Source organism: Heptranchias perlo, chromosome 37, assembly GCF_035084215.1.
Source record: "Heptranchias perlo isolate sHepPer1 chromosome 37, sHepPer1.hap1, whole genome shotgun sequence".
NCBI lineage: Eukaryota > Metazoa > Chordata > Chondrichthyes > Hexanchiformes > Hexanchidae > Heptranchias > Heptranchias perlo.
Window position 1 is genome coordinate 10,042,604 of NC_090361.1, and position 20,124 is coordinate 10,062,727.

The following is a 20,124-nucleotide window of genomic DNA, read 5'->3' on the forward strand; positions in this document are numbered from 1 at the left end:
GGGAAGAAAAGCAGCGTCACCCAAAGCACAGATTCCTCCACCAACACAGAAACCATCTGAGCTCTTTGTCAACGGACGAAACCCTTCCCATTTGCTGCTGTTATATGGAATTCCAATAAATAAAATCCCTTCCCGTCTGTTTCCAAAAGTACAACATTCCATAGGGCCAAATCATTTCCATCATACAGAATTCCAGTAGACTGGATTCTTTCCCATTGATTCCAGTTTTACTAAACTCCATGGGACCAACCCTCTTCCCATTCACTTGCAATGGTTAGAATTATAGCTGATTAGATGCCTTCCACTCATTTGTTTTTTTAGTTTTACCCCTTTTCTTTCCTCCTTCTCTGAAAGTGCAGACTGTTGCTAGGCCATAGTTCACTGGTGCCAACAGTTATAGAATCATAGAACGGTTACAGCATGGAAGGAGGCCATTTGGCTCATCGAATCTATGCCTGCTCTCTGCAAGAGCAATCTAGCTAGTCCCACCTCCCCGCCCTATCCCCAAATGGCTACTCTTCATGCATGGGCCTAAACAGCGATTGTTGTCAGGTTATTTGACTGTTTGTGGTATCACAGCTGAGGTCTATTCTGTTCTCTCAACATCCACTCATGGGCACTTTCCAGCAGGACTCCATGAAGGGCGATTTAGGAGGTTCTAGCTGACTTTCCCTTCTTATACCAGTGGTGCTTCTGCTAATTATAGTACCCTAATTACCACTGTGGGCGGGATCTGCAAACTTTGCACAGCCTGGGAATTTCCCCTGTGATCTTTTGGTCTGTGTAATTGAGTAATAATACATCAGTCCATGCCCTCATCTACAAAGCCATTGGCGGGACTCCTTAAAACACCTACTCCTATTTGCTCTAAATATTTCAACGCAAAATGCTGATCTGAAGATCATTTGCACGAATCATTTGCCTTAAATACAATTAATCCACCAGTCAGTAAAATGTCAGTCTGACTTGTGGATTAGTACATTTTCAGTTTTTAATTCCCATTATATCAAGCTGTACCTATTGAAGCAAGCTCAACATTTCTTGTCTAACTTGCTACAAGTTTTTCACAATTAAATTGTGATGCAAACACAGAAATTAAGTGACTGGAATATTTTGTGTTTCTCCCCTCAAGTTGCAGTGATGGACAACCAACATCATTTAAGAATGGTTGTGAGTATTATTCATAGCCATTTGCACTTAAAGGAAAGATTTGCTGGGCTATGGGGAGAGAACGAGGGAGTGGGACTAATTGGATAGCTCTTTCAAAGAGCCAGCATAGTATGGTTCTTCTGTGCTGTAAGATTCTATGACATATAAAAAATATAATTTCTAAAATATATTTTTAAACTCCTTTGATGAATCTGGACTCATTGAGTTTATATAAGATCAAAATTTAATGATAAATATTTGGTGGAGATATATTTTAAAAAGTGTTGCTTATCCAACATTAAATAATTATTATTTTAAAAAAAACAGGTTTGAAGCATCAGAATCAGTTCACTTGCTTTGGGGCTGAAAATCAGCAGCACCTTATGGTACATCACGACCGTTACCTTGGCAGCAACTGCAAATCAGGCCTTATCTGGCCCCCGGTCTTGCATAGGAGTTTCCTGATGGTTTTGTAACGAATGGAGCCTCCACCCGCTCCAAATAAGGCCAACAGCATAGAAGGCGGCAGGGCCAAGGGCAGGGACTCCCAATGCTGGGAGTTTTCACATCCTCAGCCTCTCATTTGGAAGGCAGATCATCTGTGGCTGGTATGTCGGCTAAGACCAGATGTAGAGGCCCACTGAGAATGTGGGGACCACTCCATATGTGGGCCCAGTCCTGAATTCTGCTCCATGAATGAGACTCATGCCAAGCGCAGGAGAGTTGGGAGAATGGTGCGCTATCACCGGTGAACCATACTAATGCTGCCTCAATACATTTGATTTATTCTTTTCCTGATCCGACATCAAACATTTAAAATGAAACACAGCTACATATCTGCACTACGTATATAGACAAAAAGGTTTGATCTTACCAAAGGAATGCAATACCGAACAGAATGTCCTGGATCTGATCCCTGATCTATGCAGTTAGTTAATCTCAACTTTAATTGGCCGCAGGACCAAACAGTTGGGGCAGGAAAATAGTCTGTTTCCTGTTCTTGACCATTATCCTGCTGTTCCGCAGCAAGAGTTGGTGTCTTCAGGAGAGGAGGACAGAAATTTGGGTGGGGATTGGGAGGGGGTGAAGAAAATTGGGAGGGGAGAACCCAAAAGAATTCTTTCTATATAAGTATCTAAAAGATATACAACACATCCATCCTGAAGGAGGCCACAGATTAACCTTGTACCATTAGGAAGAAATGTACTTATTACCTGCTAATTAAATTTACTTTAAGACTTGGAAAGTTAGCAACTGTTAGAAATAATCAATTTCACAGTATTAGACAAGCTAACTATTTGCTGATCCTCTTGATAACTCAGTGACATTGTGGATTTGCTCTGTGAATTTGTAATGAATGTTACACTTGTGATGTCACAATAAATGAAAAAAGAAACTATTAAAATAACTGGTGGTCTGTGAAATTAATGTATTGATAAATGTATAGATTAATACAGAAATAATACGTTTATATGTAGGAAGATGTGATGAAGCACAAAGGACAGCTGGACAGGAATCCATCTACGCAACCCTGAGTACTTCAGTCCTAAACAGAAAGTCCAATGCCCCTGTGACTCCTCAGGAGACCTCGCTGTTTGCAGCAATTAGAGTCCAATGAATGAGCACCATAATATAGTAATGCTACACTCTATACTGTGGCTCATGTGAAAAAGGACTGAATAAATAATCAAGAACCAGATCTTGAGATAATATGTACAGAACTTTTGACGCTTACTGGAGCAGCTTGTAGTGGAAATGCTTTATACAGTCTGTGATCAGAATGCATATGCAATTCAATTGCATGGCTTGGGTAGGATGGCATTATTGGGAGTATTGGATATGAGTTTACACTGGGCGTGAATCAGAAGCGATGGGCAAGCTGCCCAGATAAGTTAAAAATCGTTACAAATACTTCATCTGTCACAGGTAAAGTGCCTTAAGTACCTCAATGAGATACATTTGGCTCTTTAACTGTCATCGGTTTTACACCTGACTCAGTATTGTGGAGTGCAGTATCTCATTTCTGCCACGAGAGGTTCCCAGTCAGCTGTGTGGCATGGGTTACATATGAACATACGACAATGACAGACAGGAGAAGACTCACTGGTCCGTCCAGTCAGTCCCACACAACTGCGATGCCTTGTACGTCACAATATGTAACTCACCCAAAAGCCATGTGATCTCCAGGGAGAGGTGAAAAAAAGATAAAATCCCAGGCCAATTAGGGAAAATAAATCTGGAGAATTCTTCTCCGACCCCCTTAGGCGATGAAAACTAGTCCAGGAGACCACTCTGGCCCTGATTAACCTGAGGTGATCTCCACCCCAGCTAGAAATAGGTCCAGCTCTTGCTTGAAGAAATTCAGTGAATCAGCATTCACTGCACGAGCCGCAAAAGCTGAGGCTGTGAGATAATACTGGGAGTTATACAGTACAATTCTACTTTTAGGAGACACTAAATTGTTAGCTTATTGCACAGCAGGCATCAGTTATTGATATTTGTCTGTGTCTGCCAACACAACACTAATCAACAACAACTTGCATTTATATAGCACCTTTAACGTAGTAAAACATCCCCAGGCGCTTCACAGGTGTGTTATCAAACAAAGTTTGACACTGAGCCACATCACTTCTAAAACTGCTGGGACAACGATAGTCTCAATTAGATAGTTGATTGAATCAAAAAATTACTGAGTGTATTAGGTCAATGTAAAGGCAGCAGTCCCCTCTGGTGGCTTACATAAGGTATTGCAACACACAACAGCTCTCTGTTCACAGTACAGTCAGAATTGTTATCTGCAGGTGTTGACCCTGAACTTTTCATCCCAGATAATTAAGGATTTCATTGCAGATTGTTGTGTGAACATGGCTATTCCTAGTGTCAGAAGAAATTGTGTCAGAAGACACAAAAAACATACCATAAATAGTGGGGAACCAAGGGTCTAATCAGAGTGAGGAACTTAAAGTAATTAATATTAGTAAAGAAAAAGTACTAGAAAAATTAATGGGACTAAAAGCCGACAAATTCCCTGGACTTGATGGCCAACATCTTAGGGTTCTAAAAGAGGTGGCTGCAGGGATAGTGGATTCATTGGTCATGATCTTCCAAAATTCCCTAGGCTCAAGAACGGTCCCAGCGGATTGGAAGATAGCAAATGTAACCAAGGAGGGGGAGAGAAAACAGAGAACTATAGGCCAGTTAGCCTGACATCAGTTGTCGGGAAAATGCTGGAATCTATTATTAAGGACATGGTAACAGGGCACTTAGAAAATCATAATATGATCAGGCAGAGTCAACATGATTTATTAGACTTTTTTAAGGATGTAACTAGCAGGGTAGATAAAGGGGAACCAGTGTATGTAGTATATTTGGAATTTCAAAAGACATACGATAAGGTGCCACACAAAAGGTTGTTACACAAGATAAGGGCTCACAGGGTTGGGGGTAATATATTAGCATGGATAGAGGATTGGTTAACGGAGAGAAAACAGAGAATAGGAATGAACGGGTGGGAGTCCCGCATGCGGGAACAGCGCGTGCATCTGTCACCGGGGAACCCGGAAGTGGGCGGGTTGGAGCAGGGCTCCGGACCCACTCCGGGATTCCCTGATTTTACGGGTCCCCCCTGCCCCCAACGCACCCGCTCGGCCATCCTAAAATCGACCCCAAAGAGTCTGCAAAGGGATATAGACAGGTTAAGTGAGTGGGCGAGAAAGTGGCAGATAATGTGGGGAAATGTGAGGTTATTCACTTTGGTAAGAAGAGTGGAAAAATAGAATATTTTTTAAACAGTGAGAAACTATTAAATGTTGGTGTTCAGAGGGATTTGGGGGTGTCCTTGCACACGAAACACAGAAAGTTAACATGCAGGTACAGCAAGCAATTAGTAGGGAAATGGTATGTTGGCCTTTACTGCAAGGAGGTTGGAGTACAAGAGTACAGAAGTCTTGCTGCAATTGTACAGGGCTTTGGTGAGACCGCACCTGGCGTACTGTATCCAGCTTTGGTCTCCTTACTTAAGGAAGGATAGACTTGCCTCAAAGGGGGTGCAATGAAGGTTCACTGGATTGATTCCTGGGATGAGAGGGTTGTCCTATGAGGAGAGATTGAGTAGAATGGGCCTATACTCTCTGGGGTTTAGAAGAATGAGAGGTGATCTCATTGAAACATATAAGAATTTGAGAGGGCTTAACTGGGTAGGTGCTGAGAGGCTGTTTCCCCTGGCTAGAGAGTCTAGAACTAGGGGGCATAGTCTCAGGATAGGGGGTCGGCCATTTAGGACTGAGATGAGGAGACATTTCTTCACTCAGAGGGTCGCGAGTCTTTGGAATTCTCTACCCCAGAGGGCTGTGGAAGCTCAGTTATTGAGTATATTCAAGACTGAGATCAATAGATTTTTGGACTCTAAGGGAATCAAGGGATATGGGGATCAGGCAGGAAAGTGCAGTTGAGGTCGAAGATCAGTCATGATCTAATTGAATGGCGGAGCAGGCTCAAGTGGCTGTGTAGCCTACTCCTGCTTCAAGGGAAATTAGGGATGGGCAATAAATGCTGGCCTTGCCACCGATGCCCACATCCCATGAGTGAATAAAAAAAAATGTTCTTATGTTTAATTTAATAAATGAGCAACACAATAGCTTAACAACACAAGTAGTTTAGCCTAAGCAAGTTGTGTTGTGAATAACAATCCACTGCCCAAAATCCTGCTCTTCCTCGAATAGTCCCATGAGATCGTTTACATCCACCTCAGAGGGCAGATGGGGCCTTGGCATAACGTCTCATCTAAAAGACTGCTCCTTCCCACAGTGCAGCACTCCCTCAGTACAGCACTGAGGAGCCAGCCTAGATTATGGGCTTGTCACTGGAGTGGGACTTGAACCCACTACCTTTTGACTTAGAGGCGAGAGTGCTACCATTGAGCCAAGGCTGACACCTGAGTCCTGAAGTAAGCCGATGGACTAGTGGGAATATGGAGCCAGGAAAGCCTAGCCCCACTGGAGGACAACCAAGTGTCTTCTCCTAAAGGGGTAACACCACAGAAGTCACAGAATAGTCTGGTCCACCAAGCAGCATGTGACCGGAGAATTTAGAATGGTGCCAGAAGGCATCCATCAAACCAGTAAACATTTCATGACATGGAGAACAGGTAAGTGGCACTTATTGGGGGATAGGATCTCAAAAACAGAGCTTTGAATTGGAGGTTATGCAGCTCAGGAGACTGGTGAAGACAGCGTTACAAGTCACCTGTGGAGCTGCCAAAGCCATGGATGAGAGTTTCAGTGGCGGTGAGAGTGAGGTAAGTTTGCAATCATTTGCTGACTTAAAAGTTTCTCGGTAACATTTTTTTTTTAAGGACCAAGGTCCATAGTGCAGAACATTCAAGGTTAAAAAAAGAGAATATTACAATTTAGACAGTGAGTGCTGATGACATAACATGAATTACCTTTCAAGGAGTCACACACTCATAGGGAGTGACAGAGATAAATTGAAGTCAGCAATGATACAAGCCACAGGGTGTCTCATCTTCAAAAGCATGTTAGTCTACATTACATAGAATTAACAGCACAGAAACAGGCCAGTCGGCCCAACTGGTCTATGCCAGCGTTTATGCCCCACACGAGCCTCGTCCCACTTCTCTTCATCTAATCCTATCAGCATATCCTTCTAGTCCTTTCTCCCTCATGTGATTATCTGGCTTCTTCTTAAATGCATCTATGCTATTCGTCTCAACTATTCCTTGTAGTAACGAGAAAACAACACATTTATCATGGGTAGAAATTTATCATGGGCTGTACTGCCTCGGCCATTAGTTATAGTTCCACTACAAGCAATGGAACCAAATATTGGGTGTGGCGTTTATAGGCGGCCAATGTGATTCCGCCCGTTTTACGCCAGCGCCAGATGAATTTTTACCTCTCTGCATTGGAGAGTTCAATGTCTCATTTATACTGCTTGCTTCTACAAATAGCTATTTGTGAAATTATGCTATGTGAATGTTAACTGCATGAACAGTTAATGTCTCCATTAACATAGTGGACAAGCGAATTTCATATGAATACTAAATGGGTGTTCATATTTGTATAGTCCAATTTCTAGGCCAAAGTTTCCTTTCAACCACCTGCACTGGTAGTTTGTTCTATATGTTTATTAATCTATCGCTTAAAAAAAATCTTGATTGCATAATTACTTTAGATTTCCTATAAACAAGTGACCTACGCATTAAAAATCTTATATTTCTTTATACATTCAGTTAGATAATAAGGCATTGCTTGAAGAAACTAACTAAAAAAGATCTGTTGTGAGTTTGCTTGCTGATGGATTTGAGGAAGTTGCACTGGTTACCAATGTGCAAATCATAAGTTTCCCGCAGCTTATTGCAGCCTCCACTAACCTTGACTGAGCAAGTAATGGTTAACTCTCTTTGAACTTCTGTGTACAGCAGAGTTTTATAAGACACTGTTTTTGAGAGTTTCACAGGCAGGAAAGGGGTGTTTCCACTTGCATTCAGCAGGGATTGATGAAAAATGTTGAGGAGGGAAGAAAGGGGGCAAGTAAGAATGTGTTGAACAACTACAGAAGCCGGCAAGCTTGGACAGGACAAGATAGTTGGATAAACGAACATGGAAACAGAAGCATGCAAGTAGGGACCTGACCTAAATATCTGCAAATTTGGCGCCAGTCTCATTCACTCAAATTCTGGCACAAATTTACATTTTGGTTTGAATTTCATCTATCCTTAAGAGAGGGTTCATATACATTTGCTGGTTGCTGATTAATCTGTTTCTTAAGTCCTGTACAGACTCACTATTAGACTAGTGAAATAGATCAATTTAAATTTGAACCAGTAAGTCTGGCCTAAGGATTTGGACATCTCAGACTACTTTACTGAAGCAAGTGATGTATGTTAGTAATATAGTAATCACAATGCAGGAAAAATGAAAATACATCTAATGAAATTATTGTGGATTCAGTGCATTTAACTGAGGCCTCCGAATTTACAGGAATTTAAAATATTGCTTGCGGAAGCCCCAGATTTCTGAGATGGGATCCTTTGTCTAAAGAAAATTTGCAATTGGGAATGAGAGAGATGTGAGAACGTGGTCATTCAGCAAGACATTTCCCTTTCAGCTTGACCCAATTGTTAGAACTCTCACCTTAGTCAGAAGATTGTGGATTCAAGCCCCAATCCAGAATTTGAGCGCACCGTCTGGATTGACACAATGCTACAATATTGAGTGCTGCATTGTGAGAGGTCTTTCAGATGAGATGTTAAATTGAAGCCTTGTCTATCTGTCCTGGTGCACGTAAAAGATCTCGTGGTATTATTTGAAGACTCCCTACCTAACAGCACCGTGGGAGAACCTTCACCACACGGACTGCAGCAGTTCAAGAAGGCGGCTCACCACCACCTTCTCAAGGGCAATTAGGGATGGGCAATAAATGCTGGCCTTGCCAGTGACCCCCACATCCCATGAATGAATAAAATAAAAAAGGTGTCCTGGCCAACATTTCTCCCTCAACTACCAACACCAAGAACACATTAACTGGTCATTTATTTAATTTGGTGTTTTTGGGACTTGCTGAGTGGAAATAGCTGCCGTATTTGTCTACATAACAACACTGCACTTCAAAAATACTTCAATAGCAACAACTTGCATTTATGTAGCGCCGTTAATGTAACAAAACGTACCAAGGTGCTTCACAGGAGCTTTATCAGACAAAATATGACACCGGAGATATTAGGACAGGTTACTAAAATATTGGTAAAAGAGGTAGGTTTTAAGGAGCGTCTTAAAGGAGGTGAGAAAAGAGCAGAGATGGAGAGGTTTAGGGAGGGAGTTCCAGAGCTTGGGGCTTAGTCAGCTGAAGTTATGGCCACCAATGGTGGGGCGAAGGAAATTGGGGATGCACAAGAGGCCAGAATTGGACGAACACAGAGTTCTCGGAAGATTGTAGGGGCCACAGGTGGTTACAGGGATAGGGAGGGGCAAGGCCACGAAGGGATTTTAACACAAGGATGAGAATTTTAAAATTTGAGGTGTTGCTGGACCGGCATCCTGTATAAGTTGGTGAGGACGGGGTGATAATGAATGGGACTTGGTGTGAGTTATGATATGGACAGCAGAGTTTTGGATGAGCTCAAATTTACGGAGGGTGGAAAATGGGAGGCTGGCCAGGGGAGGATTGGAGTAGCCAAATCTGGAGGTAATAAAAGCATGGCTGAGGGTTTCAGCAGCAGAGGGGCTGAGGCAGGGGCAGAGACAGGTGATATCACGGTTCATTGGTGGAGAACTTTGGGACATCCTGGGGATATGATAAAGCGCATTATCAGTGAAAGTTTTTCTTTCTATCTGAGTGGGGAGCCTGTTCAAACATACATTGTGAAGGGGGTTGAAAGGAGTTGGAAAGCTTGGATTGTTCAGATGCAGATCAAAGATTGTACAACACCTATTCATCCAGAGCCATTGGCTGAAGGTTTAGGCAGAATTCCTTCATGGAATTTCTAATATTATCAGTAACTGAATGAGTTAGTACAGCACATGCCCCTATTCTCTCAGTTCTCTTGCAGATTTGTTAACCTGTGCATAAAATTAAGATGGCAACAGGATTAATTTATACATTGTGATGTATAGGTTAATTGAGTGCATTTTTTATTTTGAACTCAACTATACACCATCACATCATTATGATGCCACTTGCTACAACCTGCATTCACCCCACACAGCTACAATGATCATAACATGGATAGATTTTCTATCCTGGCAAAATTCAGTCCAGAATGAAATCTAACCAGAAGTGTAGCTTAGTATGTTAATAGCACAGCACCCCCTCCCTTGCAATCTCTACCACTGAGAAGGACAAGAAAAGCAATGCTGTGTGAATACTATCACCTCCAAGTCACCGTCAAAGTCACACACCACCCTGAATTGGACGTACAATGCTGTTCTTTCATCGCTGCTGTGGTTAGAGGAGAATGTCCAGCATCACATTCTCAGGGCAACTTTGTAGCATCACCCACATTCCTAGCTCTCATTTTAATGTTCTGTTAAGTCCCATGAATGCCTATTTATGGGGCATAATGAAATACCAGGACCAAATATTGACTTCCCGGGACAAAGGGAATTATGGTGGACATTTTTAACAGTGACACCCACCATGCAGGGGCATAATTATTTCAGAAACCTTTCCCCCCACCTGAAACTGCATCCAATAGGCCAATTGTAGGGACTTAGCCTAAATAGAAAGACTGGAAAATTGCAGTTTAGGTGCAGTTGAAAAGGATGCAGCCACACAAGGGAGTAAAAATTCTTATGGCCTGTAGAAAGCTCCAAAGACATTCCAGCCTTTGGCAGAGATGACTAGAGAGGGAAGGAAAGAAGTGAAATCCATTATGGAGCCACTATACGCACTTAGGGAGCAAGCAATGGTGAGGCTTAGCACCCATCCTTCCGTAAATATAAGCCCAAATTGGCTGCCGTGTTTCCTATATTACAACAGTGGCTACACTTCAAAAAAGTACTTAATTGCTTATAAAACACTTTGGGACGTCCTGAGGTCATGAAAGGCACTACAGAAATGCAAGTCTTTCTTTTCAAAAAACTGCAGATACTGGAATTCTGAAACAACAACAGAAAATACTGGAAACACTCAGCAGGTCAGTTTGCATCAGTGGTTAGAACAAGTTAATGTTTCATGTGTAAATCCATCACCTGTTGTCTCCTCTGATGTTGACTGATCTGCTGAGCATTTCCACCCAATCTTTCATGATTGTTGAAGTGGACGCTATGCTAGCTGAGGTAGGTGCAAGAAGACACAGACTGCAGCAGACAACACAACTCTGCCACTGACTCTCAGGTGAACCAGAGTGTACTCAAAAAGGATTCCTCAGAAAAATCCAGGTATGGAGACTTCTGCCGGCATTAGTGGGTAATGACAGGTGGGCATGGTCCTCGTGCTGAAACTTCTGCTGCCTGCATCGCTCTGCCGCTCCTCTTATTCCTTCTCCCAAAAGCATCCAAATTGCAGGATTTCTGCGGGAAGACCAAATTTGTTCCTATTTCCAGAACTAATGCAAAATATGGCAGTGGCAAAACCCACAGCACAAAGCCTTACTGCAACGAAGTGACTTAAAAAACACAGAAAAAGAGAACAAAGAAACGCATGTTTCCAAACTTGTTCTTTGAATCATAGAATCATAGAAAATTTACGGCACAGAGGGAGGCCATTTGGCCCATCGTATCCACGACGGCTGAGAAATGAGCCACCCAGCTCAATCCCACTTTCCCGCATTTGGTCACGGCTCTTCAGGTGCACATTCAGGTATTTTTTAAATGAGTTGAGGGTTTCTGCCTCTACCACCCTCTCAGGCAGTGAGTTCCAGACCCCCACCACCCTCTGGGTGAAAAAAATTTTCCTAATTTCCGCTCTAATCCTTCTACCAATCACTTTAAATCTATGCCTCCTGGTTATTGACCCCTCCCGCTAAGGGAAATAGGTCCTTTCTACCCACTCTATCTAGACCCTCATAATTTTGTACACCTCAATCAAATCACCCCTCAGCCTCCTCTGTTCCAAGGAAAACAACCCCAACCTATCCAATCTGTCATCATAGCTAAAATTCTCCAGAGCTGGCAACATCCTCATAAATCTCCTCTGCACCCTCTCTAGTGCAATTACATCCTTCCTGTAATGTGGTGACCGGAACTGTGCGCAGTACTCAAGCTGTGGCATAACTAGTGTTTTATACAGTTCCAGCATAACAACTCTGTTTTTATAGTCTATGCCTCGGCTAATAAAGGAAAACATTCCATATGCCTTCTTAACCACCTTATCTGCCTGTCCTGCTACCTTCAGGGATCTGTGGACATGCACTCCAAGGTCCCTCACTTCCTCTACACCTCTCAGTATCCTCCCATTTATTGTGTATTCACTTGCCTTGTTTGCTCTCCCCAAATGCATTACCTCACACTTCTCCAGATTGAACTCCATTTGCCACTTTTCTGCCCATCTGACCAGTCCATTGATATCTTCCTGCAGTCTACAGCTTTCCTCCTCACTATCAACCACACGGCCTATCTTTGTGTCATCCGCAAATTTCTTAGTCATGCCCCCTACGTTTGTCCAAATCGTTAATGTATACCACAAAAAGCAAAGGACCTAGTACCAAGCCCTGCGGCACCCTACTGGAAACAGCCTTCCAGTCGCAAAAACACCTGTCGACCATTACCCTTTGCTTCCTGCCACTGAGCCAATTTTGGATCCAATTTGTCACATTCCCTTGGATCCCATGGGCCTTTACTTTTTTGACCAATCTGCCATGTGGGACCTTGTCAAAAGCCTTGCTAAAATCCATGTAGACTACATCAATTGCGCTACCCTCATCGATTTTCCTTGTCACCTCCTTGAAAAATGCGATCAAGTTAGCCAGACACGACCTCCCATTAACAAATCCGTGCTGACTGTCCTTGATTAGTCCGTACCTTTCCAAATGACAGTTTATCCTGTCCCTCAGAATTGATTCCAATAATTTGCCCACCACTGAGGTTAGGCTGACTGGCCTGTAATTACTCGGTCTATCCTTCGCTCCCTTTTTAAACAACGGTACAACGGCCCAATCCTCCGGCACTACGCCTGTATCCAGTGAAGTTTGGAAAATGCTTGTTAAAGCCTCCGCTATTTCCTCCCTGGTTTCTTTTAACAGCCTGGGATGCATTTCATCCGGCCCTGGTGATTTATCCACTTTCAAAGATGCTAATCCTCTTAATACTTCCTCTCTCACTATTTTTATCCCATCCAATATTTCACACTCCTTCTCCTTAACGTCAATCCCTGTATCATGCCTCTTCTTTGTGAAGACCGATGCAAAGTTTTCATTGAGAACCATACCCACATCTTCCGCCTCCACACATAGTTTACCTTTTTGGTCTCTAATAGACCCTACTCTTTCCTTAGTTATCCTCTTGCTCTTAATGTATTCATAAAATATCTTTGGGTTTTCTTTGATTTTTTTCATGCCCTCTCTTTGCTTTCCTAATTTCCTTTTTAACTTCATCCCTGCACTTTGTATACTCCTCGAAGCTTTCTGTAGTATTGAGTTCCCAGTGTTTATCATAGGGTTTCTTTTTCTGCCTTATCTTACCCTGAGTGCTTCTTGACATCCAGGAGCCTCTAGATTTAGCAGCCCCTTCCTTTTTCTTTGTGGGAACATGTTTACCCTGAACGCCTTGAATCACCCCTTTGAATGTCTCCCACTGCTCTGACACTGATTTACCTTCAAATAGCTGTTTCCAGTTTATTTCTGCTAAATCACTTCTCAGTTTAGTAAAATTGGCCTTTCCCCAATTGAAAACTTTGGCCCTTTAAATTTTAAAAGACACCCTCAGCTGTTGCCTAGCACTCCTGGACACCCTTAACGTATGAGTGTGATTACACACAAGGACCATTACCACCTGCCATTACCCACTAATGCCAGCATAAGTACCCTTACCTGGATTTTTCTGAGGAATCCTTTTTGGGTACGTTCTGGTTCACCTGAGAGGCAGTGGCAGAGTTGTGTTGTCTGCTGCAGTCTGTCCCTTCTTGCACCTACCTCGGGTAGCATAACGTCTACTTCACCAGGCATGAAAGGTTGAGTGGAAATGCTCAGCAGACCCATTTATAACCATCGTAAATGGCCCAAAATCACAGCGACTCTAAATGACATCCTACATTCTCTATTATAATGCTTGTATTTCTCAACCGGGTTTATTTCTTGAGTGGCCCAAGGCCAGGCTAATGGTGGGGATGGGAGAGGGGAGAATTCATCTCAAATTTTCACTGTATAGGGAAAGAACATGGCTGGACCCCAACAGGGCGATATAGACTGAGACTTGGAGTATCACAAGGAGTGAACCCACATCATGATACTTTGTGACAGAGCCTCTAGAATATTGATGCACAGTGTTACAAAGCTGCCGAACTGGTGTGATGCTTTAATAAATACAGTTAAACTTCAATACAAACTATTTCATAAATGTTTCCCCCACCTGAAACTCCATCACAGTAAATAGCAGAGCTTAAACCTGAGATTTGATTGTCCTCAAATAGTAAAATTAATCAAAAAAAAAATCAAGTGAAATATTTAACAACAAAATCATATATTGGCAGTTTTCCCAAATGGAATAAAACCTCTGGGTTTGCAATACTGAAAGTAGTTCAAACCAAGCATTCTTCTTACTAAAAAAAAATCGTTGGCAGTATTAGCAAAGCATGACCCACATGGGGATCCAACTTTAGTTTAAACACAAACAGTTTAAATATTTCTCGCTCCAATGCAATTTCCCCTTTTTTCCCTTCTTTCTTTCCGAGAAATCCTCTTCCCTGGGAATTCTCTTGCTTTGTAATTGTATCTGATTCCCCCTCAAAGGAAAACAAAGAAAGTCTCCAAAAGCCAAATGCAATTTCCTTTTCAGAGCCCATAATTCACAGCTTTTTGTCGGCCAATAATCGCTATTCATAGGAAACGATGCGTTTAAAACCCAAATATTTTCAATTCAAGCACGCGTGTCCCAGCTGGTGAGATTAAATGACACCACACCATGCAGAGTTACTGCCATAGGCATATTTTAGTCAGGCCCACCACACAGTTGCTAAGTTTCAGAAATTAATTCCAGTTACCTTATTGGACAAGAGGGACCAGCCCTCAACACCAACCTTATTTTCACCCCATTAAAAAACATATTTGAGAAGTTTATTATTAAAATTTGGATTTAGCATCTTTAGTCGGGATATTTCCCAAAAAATTGCTTAATTAAAATTTTTTTAATATTAGTGTAGAAATGCAAAACTTTGACTAGACAGACGGTCAACTTGAATAATGGACTGATATGAAAAAATTGATGAGATTTTGAATATTTTCAATAGGATTCTTTAGAAGGTCTTAGAATCTCTAATCTGAGAATCCTTTTACTCAGACTCAGTACGAGGATTCAGAAATTACAGCAATATCTCTCCAACATCCATCAGTGTCAGATCAGTCACCCTGCATAATAAAAATGGCAGTCAATTCAAGGGTATCCAACATGGCGGCAGGCCATCAATGTCACAATTGTTATATTTTTATGAATACTTTCAAAGATAGAACATTTATTCAAAAAAAAGTTAAGAACACGCAAGTGCAATCTGTGCCACCATGTTGGTCGTCCACCCAGGCAATGTATTTTTCATTCTCACACAATAACACAAGCCATGTACAGATACAGAGTTCTGTCCTGCCTGTTGGAGTGTGTTTCACAGTCCCTTAGCTAAAGCATTTTAATCATCTTTCTGTTTACAGCCATAATGCTAATGTCTATCTTCCTATCTTCTTAATGATGGTGAAGATTGTGGATATATCTACCTAGATGATTCAAATGTAAGATTTATATACATAGAATCAAAGAATCATAGAAAATAGGAGCAAGAGTAGGCCATTCGGCCCTTTGGGCCTGCTCCGTCATTCAAAATGATTATGGCTGATCTCTGGACTGTGTGAATAAAGGCATTGAACTAATTTTTGATCAGTAAAAATTGGAATGGAGATGTAAGTTGACAGTGAACACAGTTTTCTCTATGCTATATGTTATTGATTTTTAAGTTATATTAGGCTAAATTATACATAATTGATCTTTTTATATATGAGTAACAATTAACATTTACCAGAAACACAAAGCTCAATGGATTGTTTTTCATTCAAAAGACATGGCCAATTTTCTTGGAGCAAGCCAATGTTTTTTTTAAAAAAGGTGTTGCTCCACTCTTTACAATTCTTTGCCCACATTATCTACACAATCCTCTTGAATTCCTATTGATTTTTGAAACTTCAACCCACACATCAATGTCTCCTAGGTAAATAACATTGTAGAATGCAGATTAGATCATGGCAATGATCCATGGATAACTGCACTGTTACTGCAGTCATCGTCGAAGTAACCTCAACACCCACAGACGAGAAAATTCCAGCCTACAGTTTCAAGAAGTAATCAATTATTTTTCAAAATTTTTTAACGCTTCTTAGCAATTTCATCTAGAATTTTCTTCAAGTATTTAGTGTTCATGCAGTAATGATCATTGCATTGGTCAAATATCTTTAAATCTACATGTATTGGAAAAAACTGCAGGGAATCTGCAGTTCACCTTCTTGGTGGTTAAATGTTTGCTGTGTGTGTGTTAGGTCAGGTGTGATGACCTTGCACATTTCAGTCATAATGTAGAAAAATTGCCTTAGTCTCTCCCATACATGTTTGGAATGTCAGAAGCAGGCACTCACCTCTGCTTTGAGATTTACCTCCTTGAGGTATGACGAGGAAAAGAGTGGGTAAAAAACCTCTCAACTATACTCTTAAAAAAAACAAGTTGTTCATTAACAATTCAATCATGATTTATTTTATTCAGACAATTATTATTTCAGTTGAGTTACTTACATAATTTTATCGGAAATACACAATTCTGTATTAGAAGTAATATCTCAGCATGACCTGAATAACATCCAGGCTTGGGCTGACAAGTGGTAGGTGCCTAAGTGCCAGTAATGACCGTCTCGAACAAGAGGAAGCCCAGCCATCTCCGCTCGACCTTCATTGGTACCACCTTTGCTGAATCCTCCACCATCAACAACTTAGGAGTCACCATAGACCAGAAGCTGAACTGGACCAGCCATATTGACACCATGGCTACAAGAGCAGGGCAAAGGCTGGGTACTCTGTGACGAATGGTTCACCTCAAGCAAGGCCTCTCCACCGACTACAAGTCTCAAATCAGCAATGTGATGGAATAATCACCTCTCACCTGGATGGGTGCAGCCACAACAACAGACAAGAAGCTCGACACCATCTAGAACAGAGCTGTTTGCTTGATCGGTACCCCTGCCACCGGACTCAATATCCACTTATCCCCCCAGCTGGCACACTATGGGCGCTGTAAGTATTATTTATAGGATGCATTGCAGCAACTGATCAAGGTTACTTTGACAACACCGTTCTCCCCTGCGACCTCTACTATCAAGAACAAAAGCAGCAATATCGTGGGGACACCATTGCCTGAAAGTTCCCCTCCAAGTTACACACATTCTGACTTGTACATATCTTGCTGTTCCTTCATTGTTGCTGAGTCAATATCCTGGAATTCTTTATCTAACATCATCTTGGGAGCACCAATGCCACATGGATTTAACCAGCTCAAGGAGAAGGACCACCCATCATCCTTTCAGGGCAACTAGGCAATAGATATGGCCTTGCCAGCATCACCCATGTCCTCAGAACAGATAAAACATTAAAAAGAGATCTGGGCAGGTCTGATGCTGTCCAGTTAAAGGGTAGAAAATTGAAGGTGGCAAAATCTGGGTAATGGGGTTCCTAACCTGTGACTTACTGGGTTTTGTCTCAACTGCACTGGAACAGAGAGGCAGAAAGGCAGGTTTGTCAGCACTGGCAAAGGAACTAGAGCATGTGCCAAGCACTGAGCATGAAAGGGATGAAGGCGATTCCAAGCAACTAACTGGGCGTGAGAGGGAGGAGGGTAGATCCAAGCATCAGAGTTATTAGTTGTCATGTGAAAATATTTTACACGAAGTTAACAGGCAGGAAAAGACCAGCTGGTCCATCAAGCCTGTCCCACACGGCCGGAGCATCATAACTAAACACTTCGGGCGCTAAATTGGGCAGTGCAGTGCCCGTTGTTTTGGCGCTATGCAGCCTTGCAAACATTCAAGATGGCGACTTGGCTGAGCACGCATGTTTCCAGCGTGATGTGCGCCGGACGCCATCTTGGTATAGAAATTAGCACATGCACAAATACCGAATGCCGGCTGCATGTAAAGTAAGGAGAGAATGGATCCAATCAGTGTGCAACGCTGATTTAAAGTGATAGACACCATTTTGGCACTTAACACTCAACTCAACACACAGTCTTAACCGCGACCATTCTTAGAGTGCCTGGAGGACCCCCACCAGTGCTATTTAAAGGGACCATGCAGGATTTACAGGTTAGTGGCTGGATTATTGCTTCTGGCTGCCGAGACATTTGTAACTGTTTTTGGAGGTTTACTATACTTGAATGCTAGGATGCAAGGACATAGCCTAATATTTAGAGCCAGGACGTGCAGGAGTGAAGTTAGAAAACGCTTCTACATGCAAAGGGTGGGAGACGTTTGGAACGCTCTTCTGCAAACGGCAGTTGATGCTAGCTCGCTTGTGAATTCTGAATCTGAGATTGACAGATTTCTGTGAACCACGGGTATTAAGGGATATGGGGCTCAGGCGGGTATATGGAGTTAGGTCACAGGTCCACCATGATCTCATTAAATGGCAGAATAGGCTCGAGGGGCTAAATGCCACTGCCACTTGCTGCCTCCTGATATACGCTTCCTTCTCCTGCAAGAAAGCGGGACATGTGTCTGGACGATGTGCCTGTCATGGTTGAAAAGCTGCCAGTGTGTGTGGCCTGTGAGTTGTGGGTGGGCGGCTTGCAACAGTGGTAATGTGTGAGGGTGAGAGGAAGCATCTGATTGGCAGAGTTGAGTACTGATGGAAAGAGTTTGTTGGTATGTGGGTGATGAGGGGGTGTAGTGTGCAGCTAGTGGTGCAGTTGGTAGGAGTTGTCACTTGACAGTTGACCTCACTCACCTTGACTACTCGTGTCAAAGCATTGAACTTCTTCCTGCACTGCATCCATGTTCACGATGCTGTGCACCTTCCATTAACTTCATCCCCCGCTGCCTCCCACTGCCTTTTGGGCATATGTCTGGAGGGCCTCTTGCCCTCCCCCCACCATCGCGGATATAGGATGTCCCTCCTCTGTCTACCCCTTGCACCAAGGCCTCTAGTGCATCATCAGAGAACCTTGGTGCACATACTCTCGCAGACGTGGTACAAACTCAGATCGGCAGATTGGTGAGGTCTGGCATGCAGATTGGAGGATGTGGGATTTAGTAGTGCGCAACCTTTATTCAATGTTTTAACATAACTCATCAGTGTGTAAATATAGGAATGGGACCTGCATCTGTGTTTTACATGTGCGATGTCTGATCTCCGTTCAGACTCCGTGCAGACAGCAGACTGTTATTTTTAGCAAATAATAGATACCGTCATAAAAGAGATTTTAAGAGACATCCTCCCTTTAAGAGGTTGGAAAGTGCAAATTGCATTGAATCCACGTGCAAGGCCTGGATTTCAACGCAGCTTGACTGTGAGTACCGAGGCCGGACGACGTTCTCCTCCTACCTGCGCAAAGGGCAATTGGGTGCACGTTACTAGCGGATCACGCTACCTATGCTGAATAATAATTGAATTTTTCCCCGTCCTTCCTCCAGCCATATAATCTCCTAGGAGAGGCAAAAAAAACCACAGGGCCAAAGGGAAATGGGAAATTATCCTTCACAATAAGTATTACAAGAAACTACATTTTGTGAACACTAAGTACAAAAAAAGTGTTTGGGTAGCACTCTGCCTTAACATCTTTGGGCCGTACAACACTTTCGAAATCTTCTCAGCCAAAATTGGCCCTGTGGCAGTTGACAGTTCTCTAAGAGTGGACACCTCAGGGCGTGCTGCACACTCACCGTTGACTTCCCGAAGAGCCGTTTCTGAGGACGCTCGTGCTCCCCAAGACCGTTGGAGTTTGGAAACTTCTCCATGGCAGCGCGAGCCGGATTGAGAGAGAAAACAAAAAAAGCGCGTGCGCTTAAAGCCGCACGTGACATTGCAGCGCTCGACGGTGGTAGGCGGGTAACTGGGCACCGGACAAACGGGCAGCGAGTCAAATAATGGGTGGACATCCCGCTCGCCTGTGGCCCAAGCTTGTGCCGAAGAGTCAATTGTGCTTTTGTCGATTCTGCTGTTTAGTATCCAACTCTAGTGTTGCTCCTCTCAGATCATGGGTATGATATTTCAAGTTTCTAGTAACTTTAATTATTTTGGCTCCTGAATACACCCCCCCCCCCCAGCAGACATTTTGAATATG

General features: G+C 42.7%; 1 long non-coding RNA gene across 1 annotated transcript in view; it reads right to left on the reverse strand.

The window, feature by feature from the left end:
* LOC137304296 (uncharacterized) overlaps positions 1-19,861 on the reverse strand; it is a 31,926-nt gene extending 12,065 nt beyond the window's left edge. Inside the window, exon 1 of the long non-coding RNA XR_010958542.1 lies at positions 19,724-19,861. This is a non-coding gene — a long non-coding RNA (uncharacterized lncRNA). The remainder of the gene's footprint in view (positions 1-19,723) is intronic.
* Between the last annotated feature and the right edge of the window lie 263 nt (positions 19,862-20,124).